Genomic DNA, 16,469 nt, shown 5'->3' with positions numbered 1-16,469 from the left:
GTAAATTTCATTCTAACCTCTTCTTTTGCTATATCCCATAGGCTTTGGAATATTGTGTTTTTTCTTTTTCTTTTGTTTTGCGCCATATTTTGACGTACTGTTTGATTCCTTATTTGGCCCATTGCTTATATAGTAGTGTGTTGTTTAATATTTATATATTAAATATTTAATATTTTAAGTAAATAAAGTTTTATTACCACTAGCCATGGCTTGTCATCTACAGCACCTTTTTCCCTTTGACAGCAGACTTGAGTAGTTATGACAGAGACCATATGACCTGCAAAACCTCAAATATTTACTATCTGACCCTTTATAGAAAAAGTTTGCAGATCCTGCCATAAAAGATCTATAAATTTGAAACCTTTGTTCTATTGTCTCAGACTACCAGAACAAACAAGTAGTAGCAATAATGATGAGACTCTTTGACTTGTATCTGGTTTTAACAGAAGCAATTTCTGTCTTTTACAATTAGAATCATGGTTGCCAGGAGCACCTGAGTGGTTCAGTTGGTAAAGCATCTAACTCTTGATCTCAGCTCAGGTCTTGATCTCAGGCTCATGAGTGCAAGCCCCACATTGGGCTCCACACTGGCCATGGAGCCTACCTTAAAAAAAGAAAAAAGGAAAGAAGAGAAGAGAGAAAAGAGAAAAGAAAAAAAGAAAAAGAAAAGAAAGATTAATGGTTGCTATTGGTTTCTGGTAGATACCCTTATTAAGTTAAGGAAAGTACCAACTATTTCAGCCTTACTAAGAGGTTTTAATTGGATTTTTATTGAACTACCTATTCACCATGCATTAAGATGATCATATGGTCTATCGTTTAATATTTAAGTTAGTGAATTACTGCAGTATATTTCCTACTGGTGACCTCTTCTTGCATTCCTGGTTATTATGTATTATTCTTTTAATATATTCCTGGAATCATTTTTTAAATTTTATTTGGGATTTTTGCATCTATTTTGAAGTTATATTGATTTGTTTTCATATTTTTGGTTGCTTTTTAAATAGCAGCCTATTCTTGTTTCTATATTATCTTAAAACACTCTAAAGCCATTAGATGCATTTTTTTCTTTTATTTCTTTTCCATTTCTCTCATCAACTCTGTCTCCTCAGGGGTCAGTGTTCTGGTCTTTAGTCTTGAGGCTCTCATGTCTTGCTTATCCTCAAATATTTTATAACCCTTAGTTATTGATTTATAATTTTAATGAAAGGGCTCGAATAATATAGGAAAATGGCATGAATTTACTTGGCAACTGTTACAACCCTCTTTTTCGGCTAGAAAGCTCCTGTAGGTTTCTTTTTTTTTTTTTTTGCTCCTGTAGGTTTCTTTCAAAAATGAATGTGGGGATTAATAGGCAGCCTTCCCCTTTGGTTTGTCTTATAACAATAAGACATGTAAGTTTCAGCCCTCTTTGAATGCTATTTACCAAGGCCAGCAAAGCTTTGTGCTGGAGGTGGAGGGCATGAGAGTTTTTAGTGCTTTTTACTCAATGTGAATCTTTCTCTTCCCACTCCCTTCTGATTGATTGGTTGATTGAATTGTTAGCTGGGGGATGCCTGGGTGGCTCAGTGGTTGAGCATCTGCCTTTGGCTCAGGGTGTGATCCTGGGGTCCTGGGATTGAGTCCCACATCAGGCTCTCCTGTCTCTGCCTCTCTCTGTGTGTGTCTCATGAATAAATAAATAAACCTTAAATTTAAAAAAAAAAAAAAAAAGAATTGTTAGCTGGTTGGGTTGGAAACTGCCTATGTGTCAGGCAACCAACTTTCAAGGCACTGCTCCAGTGGTTTTGGGAGACTTAATACTCAGCTTAGGAACCAATGAGACACTTTTCCCATCTTACTTAAGGCAAAGATGTTTGCTGATTTTAGACTGGGGCAATTGTGACAGCTCATTTTTCCCTGTGACACGGAAATTCAATGGCCTAAAGCACTCAGTCCTTTAAATAATTACTTTTCCAGTTGGGAGTCTCTGGATTCCCTCTGCTGACCCTGAGTGTGGGTGTTTTCCTTGGCTCTATCTTAAGCAGCCCTCTTCTAGCTTCATATTAAACTGCTCTTTCCTTAGCTTTTGTTGTTTAGTCTATACAGTACTTTCTCTTTAACATCTTCCAGAAATTCCTCAAAATTTTTAGTATAATGATGCTATTCTTCCTTGCTTTCCAGACTAAACGTCCTTAGAATTTTAGTAGAGTGTGTATTCACTGTCCACTATTTGGAACTAGAAGTTGTTTTTTGTTTTGTTTATTTTGTTTTATTTTATATAAACCTGAGTTTAAGGGATGGATATGATAAATATCTTTATCCCTTGTGCCCCTTTGCACTTAATCCTTTCCCTCCAACTCCTGGCTCCAATAACCTGCTTATAGACATTATAGCTATTCCTTTTCTAGAATTTAATATAAATGGAATTATACACAATACAGTATGTTTGACTTCTCTCAGCCTAGTATCTTTGAGATTCATCCATATTATTCTGTGCATTACTGTTTCTTCCTTTTTTTTTATTGATAGTAGCATTCTGTGAAGTGAGTATACCACAATTTGTTTATTCACTCATCAGTTTTTGGTTTTTATGAACATTTAAACATGTTTCTGAGTGAGCATGCATTTTCACTTTGCTTGGGCCTTAAAGTGTTATTGCTGAGTGATGAATGTGTGTTTAATTGTATATGGTACCTCTATATTGTTTTTCAAAGTGGCTATACCATTTTGCATTTCCACTAGCAATGTATGAGATTTCCTGTTGCTCTACAACCTCATCAACACATGGCATTTTTTTTTTTTGAGATATAACTGACATACAGCTTTATATTAGTTTCAGGTGTACAGCATAATTATTCCATATTTATTTATATTGTGAAATGATCAACACAGTTCTAGTTAACATCTGTCATCATGCATAGTTTATAAAATTTTTTTCTTATGATGAGAACTTTTAATATCTATTCTCTTAGCTTTTAAGTATACAGTACTGTTAATTGTAGTTACCATGCTGGTCATTACACACCTGAAACTTATATACCTTATAACTGGATATTTCTACCTTTTGACCTCTTCACGCATTTCACTCAGCCCCCACCCCTGCCTCTGGCAACTACCAATCTGTTCTCTGTATCTATGAGCTTGGGGTTTTGTTGTGTTTTTTTAATTCTACATATAACTGAGATCATACAGTATTTGTCTTTCTCTGTCAGTGCATTTTAAATTTACCTACCTACATACAAGCACCACTGTGTGCCAGTTACTGTGCCTGTGCCAGGGCCTTGACTATGCTAATTTAACTCTCAAAGTAATTTGATGAATTAGGTATTTTTACTCCCATTTTACAGATGAAAAACCTGGAATTCACCAATTAAGTTGCTCAAAGTCACGCGGTAGTTAGGATTGAATTCAGGTTTGACTCACGTTCACACCTAATAAATTCTCTGATGATAGAACAGGCCCCCCAATATATGCCATTTGAATGATGATCAAGGGTAATTCCAAGTTCCATATTCACTGTTTTTTTTTTTTTTCTTGATACATGAATTAAATAGAGAACTGGCTTAGTAGTCTAACCAAAACTGACAGAGAACTCTGGAGCATTCTGTGTTTTCAAGTACATTATTTTCATTTTCCATTTGTGCTTTCTCACAACTGTAAGAGAAAACTTTAAATGCTATTGTTATAGAGTGGGTGTGATCCCATGTAGACTGTATAGAGAAAAATATAATTAAATTAAAAGGCTCTCATTTGCCATATGTAAAAATAACACCAGTAGGAAATTATATGTAAATAGCCTTCACAAATTGAAGAAACTCACATAGAGCCATTAAATATTCTCATATATCCACAACACTGGTAGGTGTCCTGCTTTGTTTCATAAATGTGCTCAGATCTTAACTAGTTTGCTATTTGTGATGCTCTGTAGTTGGGCTAATTACTATCTAGTTGGCTTATTCAGGGACACGCATTGCTGTATTTTTCATGACAAACATATCATAATTATGGCAAAATAAATTATTAATGCTGACATTGTTATGTTGTAATGATATAATAATTACTAATTGTAATTAATACTAAGTTAATGATCTTTGTACCTCACAATGACTAGGTACAATGATTAAATTCTCGAAAGAAAAAGCATTAATTTTTAAAAGCTTTTTTAACAAAATAATTGTATTATTATCAATATTTAATTTGCCATTCCCTAGTTAACATCTTTAGGTGGCTGCAGACTAGCATTTTGGTATTTCTGTGCATTGAATTTTGACATAAACTAGTTATTTACCAGATGTCTGCCCCTGCATATTTCACTTGTGAATGGGGATAATGTATTTTGCAGAGAAAAATAATATATATATTATATATGTTATATATATAAGTATATATAAATAAGTAAATAAAGTATATATTACAAAATACATATATATTTATATACACTTAGATATAAATGTATATAACTTTATATATAAAATGTATATAATTTATAAACATTTATATAGATATATAAATATATAGATATAATTTATAAATATATATTTATAATAAATTTTATTTATCATAATAAATGACATACTGCATAACATACTGCTGCATAACAAACCACTGCAAACTTTGTGCTATAAAATATACAGTTTTATTATGGTTATGGACTCTGTGGGTCAGAAATTCAGACAAGTCACAGCAGGGCTAGCTTCTCAGCTCTATGAGATCTGTGACCTCAGCTGGGAAGCCCTGAACATCTGGGGGTGACTCAAACATCGGGACACTGTGCTCATCTGGAGGGTTTTTCACTCACCTGCTTAGCCTGGGATTGGTGATTAGAGTCCTTCAGTAGGCCCCTCCAGGTGGCCCACGCTTCTCACAGTGTGGCAGTTGGACTTCTAGAAAGAATGTCTAGAGGGGGTCCTGAGAGGCCCAGGGAGGTGGCTTTTATCCTGCATTTATCAAAGCAGTCATAAGCCTGCTCAGATTGAGGAGAAGGAGACATAGATTCCACATCTCAATGGAAGATGTCTCTACATCCACACTCATCGGCTTTTCCTGGCTAATTGCTGGAGTCCTGGGCATGGCTCCTGTGAGCTCTTGGACATGACTATCCTGTGCCTGGGAATACAGTCATTTCTGCAGGGCTGTCTTTGCAGGCTACATATTCTTCCTATGATGGCTTTCCCCCTTCTTTTGACCTCTGTGCAATTAGTGTGGCCTTAGCTCTTACTCTGGGCAGTTCCAGCATACTCCACAAAACAGAGACCTGTGTTCTGAGTTCCCACTAAGGTCTCAAAAGACACAGTCTTTTCATTTTTTCAACTCTCTCCCTCTTTCAATTCATGACCTCTCCTCCCCACCAGCTACAACCAAGAACATCCCTAGGCCAAGTGGTTTTCTCTGATGGGAAAGGATGGGACAAGAGGGAGGACCCTGGTCTGGAGACAGTTGACCCTAACAATATGCCATGCTGTTGTCCCCATCATCCTCCTCTCCAAAATCATGATCAGAGTGTCTGACCGCAGCCTGTGCCCTTGCACATCGGCCTTCCAGGCTTCTGGGAGATTCTGATTACTCAATAGCATGAGGATGTCCACTTCCTGAGCAATTCCATCCAAGCCAGGCCTATTCTATGCACTTTAGATGTATTAATTTATAGAATTCTCACTTTGACCCTGGGAGGTAGTTTTTTTCACACCTTTTTCAAAGATAAAACTAACACATTGAGATGTTAAGTAACTTGCCAAGGTTACACAGCAGTAAGTGGTTCAAGACTCTAGTCTTATTCCTGGGGAAAAGATCTTGTCTGCTCCCTGCTGTTCTGTGGACCCCCCAGACTGAGGCCCACCTAGGTGGGCCCACATATCATAGTGGGGGAGATAAATGCACACAAAACAGAAGCCCACAAACACTGCACCCTAGCTGCCTATAGAAGATGGTTTAGGAGAACAATATTAGATGGGTTTTGTTTTATTTAAGGGATGAATCACCTTAAATGTGGAGGAGTAAAGATTCAGTTCCTTTCTTTAAAATAGAGTGAAAGTGTGTCAGTAGCATCTTTGAAGAAGAAGAAAGATATTTTACTAAGAGACCCAGGAAAAGAATGAAAACTGGGCTGTCACTGAAAAATCTCAGATGTACCTTAGATTTTTCTGATGTAAATTTTTTTCCATGGCATGTATCACCATAATAAGTTTTGCACATACCAGCAGTCACAGAAATGGCTGCAAATAGTTCCAAACAAAGAGAAATAAACAGCACAGTGGGACACACAGTGCTTGAGCTCATTAATGCAGTTTACAATACTTGACCCTCATCTTGACCAAGAGCCCCAATCTTTGGGGGTTTCTAGGAACAGGCATAGAATATTGACCAACGTACAGAAACGGAAAACTCTTCACCCCACAGAAAGTCAAGAATTGGCTGATATTTCCAGTGTTATCCTTAAGCCATGCTGCATATAATTTTTTTGCAAATGCAAACATCTGGCTCTTGGCATCATATCTTGAAAAGAAGAGCAAACCATAAATTTCCAACAATAGAGACTTGATTAGATGATGGTGCAGCACATCCACACGAAAGATGCTTGGAGCCATGAAAGTGACTTTGGAAGAATTCTGAGTAACAAAGAAAGCACGTAAAATTGCTGTGGCCCCGGAAAAGTTGTTGTGTTGTTATCTTGGTTTCCCACTCACTTCTGAAAGCCCTGTGTTGACTCCCACCCTCAATGCTCCAGAGATAATCAGTGACTTTTGTGCAGTTAAGTCAAAGGTCATTTTTCAGTTCTCATCTTGAGAACATTGTATGTTACTATATTTCATTGAATAATTCATTAGTATTTTCTTTTTTGGAGGTGGGAGAATGCTGCATTAAATAGAAAGATTTTAAGACCTAAGAGCACAAAGTGATTCCTAGAATTACATACCATTTCTTGTTAGTATTTACAAATAAAACAGAGTTTTCACAAATTGAGAATCTAAAGACATTCATTAAGACATGCAGAGCATGCCAGGACACCCAGCCATTCGTTGCCCAAGGCCATAAAGTCTTGTTCCTTAAAACCTCTAGAGTTCACAGTATAATTTTTAGGCTTATCAAAGAAAGTTGTGAATTTTTCTATACTTCTTACTTGTTTAAATACAAAGATATATTTTTCTTTATTCTCTTAAGTACTCTTGGAAGTTAAATAACCTCTCTTGAATTCTAATAGAAGCTTTTGATAGGCATTTGGTATCTAAAAGGCAGTCCTTCATGATGCAGAATCTGCCATTTCAATTTCTTTTCACTTTGAAAATGGCAATCTGAGAGCTTTGGCAATTAATTGTATAAATAGCTCATCCTAACAATAATATGAAAATTATTAGGATTCTAGAATGCTTTATTTGTAAGTCAAAGGTAAAAAATAATAGTGGGTGATTGTTACACATTCTTAGGATATAAAATACAAAACTTTACAGATCCTATATAACCTAGTAAGTATTGTGTTTAACCTGTAAGGTAACTGACTCACAAAGTAATCCTCATTACAGACTTCTATTTCTCTGTGTGCGTTTGGGTGTCATCTCTAGGCAGATGCCTCGTGTGGCTCCGAGTGTATTTTCCACCTGTGCTTCTGTGTGATCGTGGGGCCATCACTCAAACTCTGGAGCACATGCTCCTCATCTGTGAAAATGGGAGAAATATTCATCCCCACATGGTTTTTGTGAGAGTCAGATGATAGAACATATCAGTAGGTCACAAGATAGATGTTTTTTTTTTTTTCAAAGATTTTATTTATTTATTCATGACAGAGAGAGAGAGAGGCAGAGACACAGGCAGAGGGAGAAGCAGGCCCCATGCAGGGAGCCCGACGTGGGACTCGATCCCAGGTCTCCAGGATCATGCTCTGGGCTAAGGCGGCACTAAACCGCTGCCCACCACCACCACCACCCCCACCACCCCCACCCCCCGCCCCTGGGCTGCCCAGGATAGATGTTTTTTCTCTGACATTGTCTTTGCCTGCCTCTACTTCTTATTCTGCCCGTTCCTCTTTCTTTTTTTGGTTTATTTTGTTTTACCTTGCTTTTTTAAACTCAGGTCTGTCTGGCTCAAAAGATTGATTCTTTTTTCCCCCAGCTTTTCATTTTGAAAAGCTTCAAAACTTCAACAACAAAAGCAAAAGTAGTGCAATGGACTTTCATTTTCCCTTCATTTCATATTCACTAATTATTTACATTTTTTTCTATGTCCTCTTTTTTCACTATCTTTTAAGAACAAAAACCTCTTACATAATCATGCTATCACACTCAGGAAATTAAATTGATTTAATGCATTGTCTGGTAGATAGTCCATATTCAAATTTTCCAAATTATGCCTATAATATCTTTTTTTTTATTTGAAGAGTCCAAAACAGTTACTTTGTTGTTTTGCAGAACATGCCTCAATTTGGATTTGTCTGGTTGATTCCTCTTGACTAGACTCAGGCTAAACATTTTGGCTGCAGCATTATAATGGTGACATATGTCCTCAATGCATCACATGAGGGACAGTGGTGTCAGGTTGTCCCATCAATGATGATCCTAAATTTGATCATTTGGTTAAAGTTGGACCTCCCCCCCCCAGATTTCTACATTTAAAAGTATAGCCTTTGAAATAGTTAACTAACATCTGTGTTCCTTACTATCTTGCTTCTGAGTTGAGCATTTGGGGATCTTACTCAGGCATCTCACCTACCCTGGAGCTTAACTTAACAGAGTAGAGAGTTATTCTGAGTCAATATCGTTTCTCAGCCATCTTTCATCCATTGGTGTCAACATCCACCATTTATTCTTACTATTCACTAGAGAGGTTGTAGAATCATTTTCCTTTTTTTAATCTGTCTTTCCCTAGCTTCATTTCTCTTCATTCATTTATTTAGCAAATATTTTTGAAGGTCTTCCATGACGAAGGCAAGCACTAGAAATGTAAAGGTGAACTCTACCCTCATGAAGCCTAAAGGAATATATTACATTTTAATTTTTTAAAACTTATTATTATTCATCCACTCACTGAACAGATATTCACTGTCATATATCTACATTGCCCTACTTACTGGAATCTAGCAGTAAGCAAAAACAATTGAATCTGTGGCCTCATGTAGCTTAAGTTCTAGTTGGTAAGTGGAGAGAGAATATAAGCAGGGAAAATGGATGCTGTGGGAAAGACTTGAATTTGAAATAAGTCAGGGAAGGCCTCAGCAATGAGGGAACATTCAAGCAAAGACCTAATGGCAGTAGAGAGCAAGCCTCTTAAGTAAGTGGGGAACAGGTGTTCCAGACAGAGAAAAGCATGTGCAAATGCTTGCTCACAGTGTTCAAGGAACTACGTGAGCGGAGAGTTAAAGGAGATAAAATCAGAGAAGTGGGGGCGGGGGGCAGTGCTAAGTACTGGTTGAATGTGTGAAATAAGAGAGAAATTTGGGTTGGAGATACACTTTGAGAATTGGCAGCATGTATGTGGTATTTAAAGCCTAAGGCAGCATGATGTCTCCTAGGGAATGGGTATAGATAGAGGCAGGAGGAAAACTAGATCAGGGAAAAGAGCAGGAACCAGTGGAGCAGGCTCTAATGAGAAGCCAGTAAGGTAGGCAGGGATGGTTCCAGGATCTCTGGGGATCTAAGTATTATATACAATTTAGGGGAGACTTTCTTTTTATTTTTTTAAGATTTTATTTATTCATGAGAGACACAGAGAGAGGCAGAGAATAGGCAGAGGGAGAGGCAGGCTCCCTGCGGGGAACCTGACATGGGACTTGATTCCAGGACCCCAGGATCATGACCTGAGCCGAAGGCAGATGCTCAACCACTGGGCCACCCAGGTATCCCAGGGAGACTCTCTTTAAAAACAGAATACAAAGATTATGAATTTAAAAATTAAGAACAGAAGAAAATATTTATTTAGAGAAAGGAAATCTCAACAAATTACCAACTTTTTAAAAACACATGCCACAAACATCACAAAATACAGAATGTAACACTTTTATTATTACTAATTACTTGCCTGATGTATTTTTCCTCTACATTTTGGTTGCATATTCTTCTATCACTTCTCTTTATGAGGACGAATTTGAAATACAGTTTTCTTTTCTTTTCTTTTCTTTTTTTTTGAAATACAGTTTTCTACAGAGGTAATAGATAACTTAGTCTTTCCTCCAGCATGGTTGCTCAAAATTAATTTTATTATTGATAGTTTAAAAAAAGTTTATTTCAGTCTCTCAGCTCTCCGTGGTAAGGCCTCATCTGTAACTTCCTCTGTGGTTTCTTTACTCTGGCAGTGTGTCTTGCCAGGAGAAAGACCTCAGAAAACTGAGGTATTTTTTCTCACCAGTTGTGGCATGGCAGTCCATGGCTACCAGTGGCCCCGGAAGTAGCTGGTCCCACTCAGCCAGGACCATATAGATATCAGTTTTTGCTACATCCCAACAGCTAGGCTGGTTCTGGAGACAATGTAAGGTGACCATGAAGTCTCTGCAGTCAAGGTGAGCCCATGCAAGGAGCAGAGCAGAACAATGTCTCCTTCAGATCTTCTCCTTGGAATAGAAGGTAGATTACACAGTCCATGAGATCTACTGGGGATCCAGCTCTTGCTAGAGTCCAGGTGAAGTGGAGGTAGTGCTAGCAGCCCACTGGTCCCACTCCAAGCCCTGGAACCACCACCAGGATCATCTCCCAACATAAGAACTGTGTTCCTCACTGCTGCTCAGGTGCTAGAAGAGACATGCAGTCTCAGAGAGGACTTAGAAATGAGGAGCCTAGAAGCTGAAGCTTTATTAGCTTCAAGTCAGTTGGCCTCTGTCAGGAAGCAAAGCAGAAAGGAAAATTTTGATGGAGGCCAAGTTAAAAAAAGTATTTCCAATAAAGAGTGATCAATGAGTGGTGATAAATGTTGTTTGAGATGCTAAGAATTAATCATTGGATTTGGCAACATCCAAGTCATTGGCAGTATTGACAGTTTGGTAACATGGGGGAACTAGAGTCCAATTGGGGTATGTCTTGGTCTGTTTGGGCTGCTATAACAAAAGTATCAACTGGATGGCTGATACAACAACCATTTGTTTCTCACAGTTCTAGAAACTGGGAAGTCCAGGATAAAGGCATGAGCAGATCTGGAGTTTGGGGAGAGCCCTCTTTCTGGTTTGCTCATGGCCATCTTGTATCCTCACATGGCAGAGAATAGAGAGAGGAATCAGCTCTCTTGTGTCTTTTCTTATAAGGGTCGCTAATCCCACTTTCATGACCTAATTACCTCCCCAAATCCTCACCTCCAAGTATTATCTCTGGGGATTATATTTCAACATATAAATTTTGGGAGGACACAAACATTCAGCCATGTCAGGATAGGATGAGGAAAAAATAGAGATGGGTAGGTAGGAGATGGTGAATATAGACAGATATTCATAAGAGTTTTCTGAATAATTAATGTCCATAGTTTCTTTTTACAAATGAGTGAACAATATATTTTCTGTTTTTGTCTCTTAAAAAAAACCCTAAATTATGTTGTCATTTTATTTTTTTTTTTTAATTTTTTATTTATTTATGATAGTCACAGAGAGAGAGAGAGAGAGAGAGAGAGAGAGGCAGAGGGAGAAGCAGGCTCCATGCACCGGGAGCCTGACATGGGATTCGATCCCGGGTCTCCAGGATCGCGCCCTGGGCCAAAGGCAGGCGCTAAACCGCTGCGCCACCCAGGGATCCCATGTTGTCATTTTAGTTCAATGTCACAGTGGATCCCAAACACAAAAGCAACCCCCCAATTCCTGATATGGATGCTCAAAATTAAATTTAAAAGGCAACTTGAGGAAATCTCAAGATTTAAAAATTCTCTCCTCAACCTATGCATATCCAAAGGAAAATAGTCTACAGCTTGTCTCCCCAAGGTACAGAAAGCCATCTGGACAGATGGAAGTGAGAATATTGAGTTCATGTGAGTTTGTTTCCCTGTGTCACATGCTTGTGTGCTTCTTTGTCCTGTTGAACATTTCTGGGTCTTTCAGCCATCACTTTTCACCTACCCTGGGACTTGACCTAGCATAATGATGCACTCTGCCCTACTCCACCCTGCATTCATTAAAAAGCAAAGTAGTTTGGAAGTAAATACATTTACAAATCATACCTTAAAAAATATAGTAGCCCATCTCCTGTTCTGTGTGTCTTGATTCTACCCCGTGACAAATTCTAAGGCCTTTGAAAGCACTGCCATAGTGGTTTTTAAGTTATTGAAATAAACCATGTCATTTCACAATTTCTTTTTCATGTACAAATGTTTTTTCCATCTAACTCTTGCCATCACAATATTGATTACTGAAGAACCCTACTGTCTTGATGGTTCCTTTTGCATGACCATGCATATCCCAGTGTCCACACGAATTTCCTTTGTGAGTGGTTGTTGTGTTTTGTCTGTATTGTTTGTGTGATCATAGTGATTATCCTACTAATATGACAACTGTTTGCTAGCTTATTTCTTAAAATTTTCACTTACCTCAGATGTACTATATAAAGCCTGTTAAGTTGGCCCAAGAGATTTCTTCATCTTACTTCTTTGTTGAGTATTATTTGATTTATATGTAAGTTTACAGATGCTTATATTTCCTGTTTTATGTTACACAGACGCTTTAACTTACCCCCACCCCCAAACATTGCAAGAAGCTTTAACCATATGCTGTGTTGTTCTGTGAACCACTTCCTCTTGATAAGTGCTTTCATTGCATTTTGCAAAAAAAAAAAAAAAAAAAAAAATATATATATATATATATATATATATATATATATATATATCTTGAAGGAATCAAGTAAAATTTAATATTGTCAGTTATTTTCCAATCATATTGTACACTATCTACATCATAGTTTCCACCATCATTTGTGATCTTCTGGATTCTACATTTCCTATCTCATACTAAGTGTGATTCCTATAATGAACAGATTTTTTTTTTTTTAATTTTCTCTTCTTTGGTATTTGTGGTTGTAATGTGTGGGCTGACGTTTTTTACTTGAAAAAGAAATGAACATGACCTGCTATTTTTTTTAATTTAAAAATAATAAAAATACCAAAGCAAATTCATATGGATAGAGCCTCAAATTTTTCAACCTGTTTTCTTATTATTTCTATTTATATTTAGACTCTGACAATCTAGCTGTAGACTCAAAGCTTTGATTACCTTCACTAAGAAATACATGATAGAATGAAAAGTTAAAAAGTTACAGTCTCAGTGCAAAGATGCAAACATTTTTAACTGCCTTCAAAATAAGACATACAATACAGTGTGTAAATAGAGCCTAGGTATTTAACCCTTGACACATTGATGAAATGAAATACCTGAAAGAGATTTGTTAACAGTGTCTGGGATCAATAAATATTTGTTGATTTACTTAAATTGCATAGCCTTGGGCAAGTTACTTAACCTCTAGGTGCCTTAGTTTCCTCATCTGTGAAATGGGGAAAATAAAAATGTCCATTGAAGGTGGTTATAAGGATGGACTCAGTCAGTATATGTAAAGCATGAGAATAATGCATGGCACAGAGTGAGAACATCTAACAGTGTGTTAATAGTTATTTGTATTGTTATCAGGCAGGTGCTGGAATGGGGAGATTCTTCTCTCTTTCAACCCACAGCCATGCACAGAAGTAACAAAGAGAGGGGTAACATCTTTTCTGGTGAAATTTTGAAAACCAGTTCTAACTTGCCTGAACTTAATTGACTGACTCATTTTAATGATCAGGAAGTCATTTTTTTATACATTTCTTGTTATTTTATTATTTTAATTTTACTAAAAGATATTCTTTCATTCTGTAATTGGTACCAGTACCTCAATTCATGTAAATATTGTGCATATCTAAGAACACAGCCAAAAAGATGAGCTTTGCAAACATTCAAATTAGACCATCCACAAACCTGGTACTACAAGAAAGCAGGTATTTGACAAAAGCTCCTTATAAAAATATATATTGGAAAAAAAAATATTTAAAAAAAATGTATATTGGGCAGCCGGGGTGGCTCAGCGGTTTAGCGCCGCCTTCAGCGGGGGCATGATCCTGGAGACCCAGGATCGAGTCCCACGTCAGGCTGCCTGTATGGAGCCTGCTTCTCCCTCTGCCTGTGTCTCTGCCTCTTTCTCTCCCTCTGTGTCTCTTGTGAATAAATAAATAAAATCTTTAAAAAATAAAAAATAGTAAAATTAAAATGTATATAACACAAGGTTCTTCATGGTATGGATGTTGACTGCCACTAGTATATCATAAAAATCTTAGATTTTATGCAGAAGTTGTTAGTACTTTTTAAAAAACCTATATGAAAAGTAGTCTTTTTAATTGTTTTTTGTTTTATGAAAAGTGCTTATAAATGTATTATTATCTATTGTGTTTAACATACAAAATTGTGTGTTTAATGAATAAATATTTTAGTTTTAAATACATCAAATAACCCCTTTAATACTTTTATGCCCAAAATTCAGTTCATAGCAAAAAAGTATAACATATATGTTATGAGAGGGGTACTTGAACATGTTCATATGTGTGTTCATTTTTTTTTACAGATTAGCAAATTCAAACACATGAAAAATAAAAATGCATCATCATCAAATGCACACACACACACATACATATAATTATTCTCTATTTGAAACCCAGTGCAAGCCAGAAGCAGATAATTCTATGTAAATAGCAAAATACATAATGTTATATATTAAAGTGATACAGATAACCTGATAAATTACTATATAATTAAACTGTTACATTTTCACTCAAAATTATGGTATAAATCTATGTTTATAGGGTTAAAATTTGTTAGATATATGATGTGAATAAAGGAATAATTAAGATGGAAGACACAACTTGTTTCTATTTATTAAATAATAATTAATTAATGCACTATCTGAAACATTAACTGACTTCAAATTGAATTAGACAGAAAGAAATCTATTGATTTCTTTGTTGGTCTTTCCAAGACCCAAAGGTTGCTTAGAAATTACATATTCGCAAAAAACTGTTAATCCCACCCAATCGTGATTTGCACATTGCTTGTTTTGCAATGCATTGCTTGACTAAGGCAGCTCCACCCTTGCTCTTTTGAACTGCTAACCTGAATAGCACTCAGGGCTGGGTGTTCTCTTTCTCTCTTTGGCTCTCTTTTTCATTTTGATTTTGACATTTGGATACCACACATACAAACAGACACAACCCTATTTTTTCATGCTTGGGTGTGTGTCTATGTGTATTTGTATGCACTATATATATCCCTGTAACTCTTGTTCTGTCCATTCCAAAAATAAGGGGTTTTTTTTTGGAGGGGGGGATAAATATGTAAAATTTATAGGTTAATCTACATTTATGTTAATAAAGGCCCTCAATTCAAATGTCTTACTATTTTCGCCAAGGTTACAACTCTTTTAAACTGCAATTCATTCAGTAGCAGATTACTTATGCCTGTAGATTTACAGCACAATTCTGATGTTGACTCCTTTTAATAATTCAATACCAACGGAATGGTTAGAAAAAGGAATGAAAGGGCAGGGGGCAAGATTTTACCAGATGAACACAGGAAGAGTTTCAGCAGAGGTCATGAGAATGCTGCTGTTTTTGAGTTATTTCCATCTTCCTTAGGTGCGTGATTCACTCTGGCATGTCCTTAGCCCACTGTGTATGAGTGGTGTGTGCAAGCCGAGAAACTAAGATCTTTGCGCTCAATAGGTTTTTCTGACTTATCAGTGTCATTGCTTTTCAAGACGTTATTCTTCATCATGTTAGTGGTTTTCTAAATTTAATGATTTAAGAGGAAGGTTTAAGGGCAAGATTCTTATTATTAACATCTTCTTTGGTTTCTGTGAGTTCTTTGGGACATAGGCTGGCACTTTTGAGGTCAGCAAAAAATTTATTCTTTCCACTCTGGATGGATTATTTTTCTCCTATGAAAAATTAAAAATGTGTTAACACTAACTATTTTTTAAAAGTGAAATACAATTAATATATCATATTAGTTTCAGGTGTACAAGATAGGGATTTGACAGTTATGTATTTAATGAAATGTTCACCAGGATACACTAACACTTAACTTTCTCTGTTAATAATAATTCATCTGAAGGATTTCTTTTTTTGTCACGTTGTACTGCATAATATTCTAATAAAAATAAACTCCCATAGGTATTTCTGGAATTTTATTGTTTATCTTGCTAGTTTCCTCTTATCAAAGTGACAAATGAATCATCCATAACGAGATTTTGAATACCAGATGAAGTGTTTGAGGGGACAGCGTGTGAAACCATGAGTACTTTGTTGACTTAAATACTTTCTTTTCTCCATTTTGTAGATAATTTAAAGAAGGGAGGGTATGACTCAGATGCTTTGTAAGCAACTGGGAGGGAATAAAATCACATGTGAGTGGCTTCCCTCCCCAACGAGAGGCAGGACCTACTTGCAGCAGTCTCTCCTTCTCTGACCGATCAACATCAAGCCCAAAAACCTTCACAGAATGGAATCTTCCTTCTTTA

General features: G+C 36.6%; 1 protein-coding gene across 3 annotated transcripts in view; it reads left to right on the top strand.

Moving 5' to 3' along the window:
- Positions 1–16,469, top strand: part of APBB1IP (amyloid beta precursor protein binding family B member 1 interacting protein) — a 107,845-nt gene that overhangs the window by 23,569 nt on the left and 67,807 nt on the right. The gene's annotated exons all lie outside the window — the stretch shown is intronic.

Source organism: Canis aureus, chromosome 5, assembly GCF_053574225.1.
Source record: "Canis aureus isolate CA01 chromosome 5, VMU_Caureus_v.1.0, whole genome shotgun sequence".
NCBI lineage: Eukaryota > Metazoa > Chordata > Mammalia > Carnivora > Canidae > Canis > Canis aureus.
Note: the sequence above shows the minus strand (reverse complement) of the source record. Positions and strands in the feature narration are given on the sequence as shown.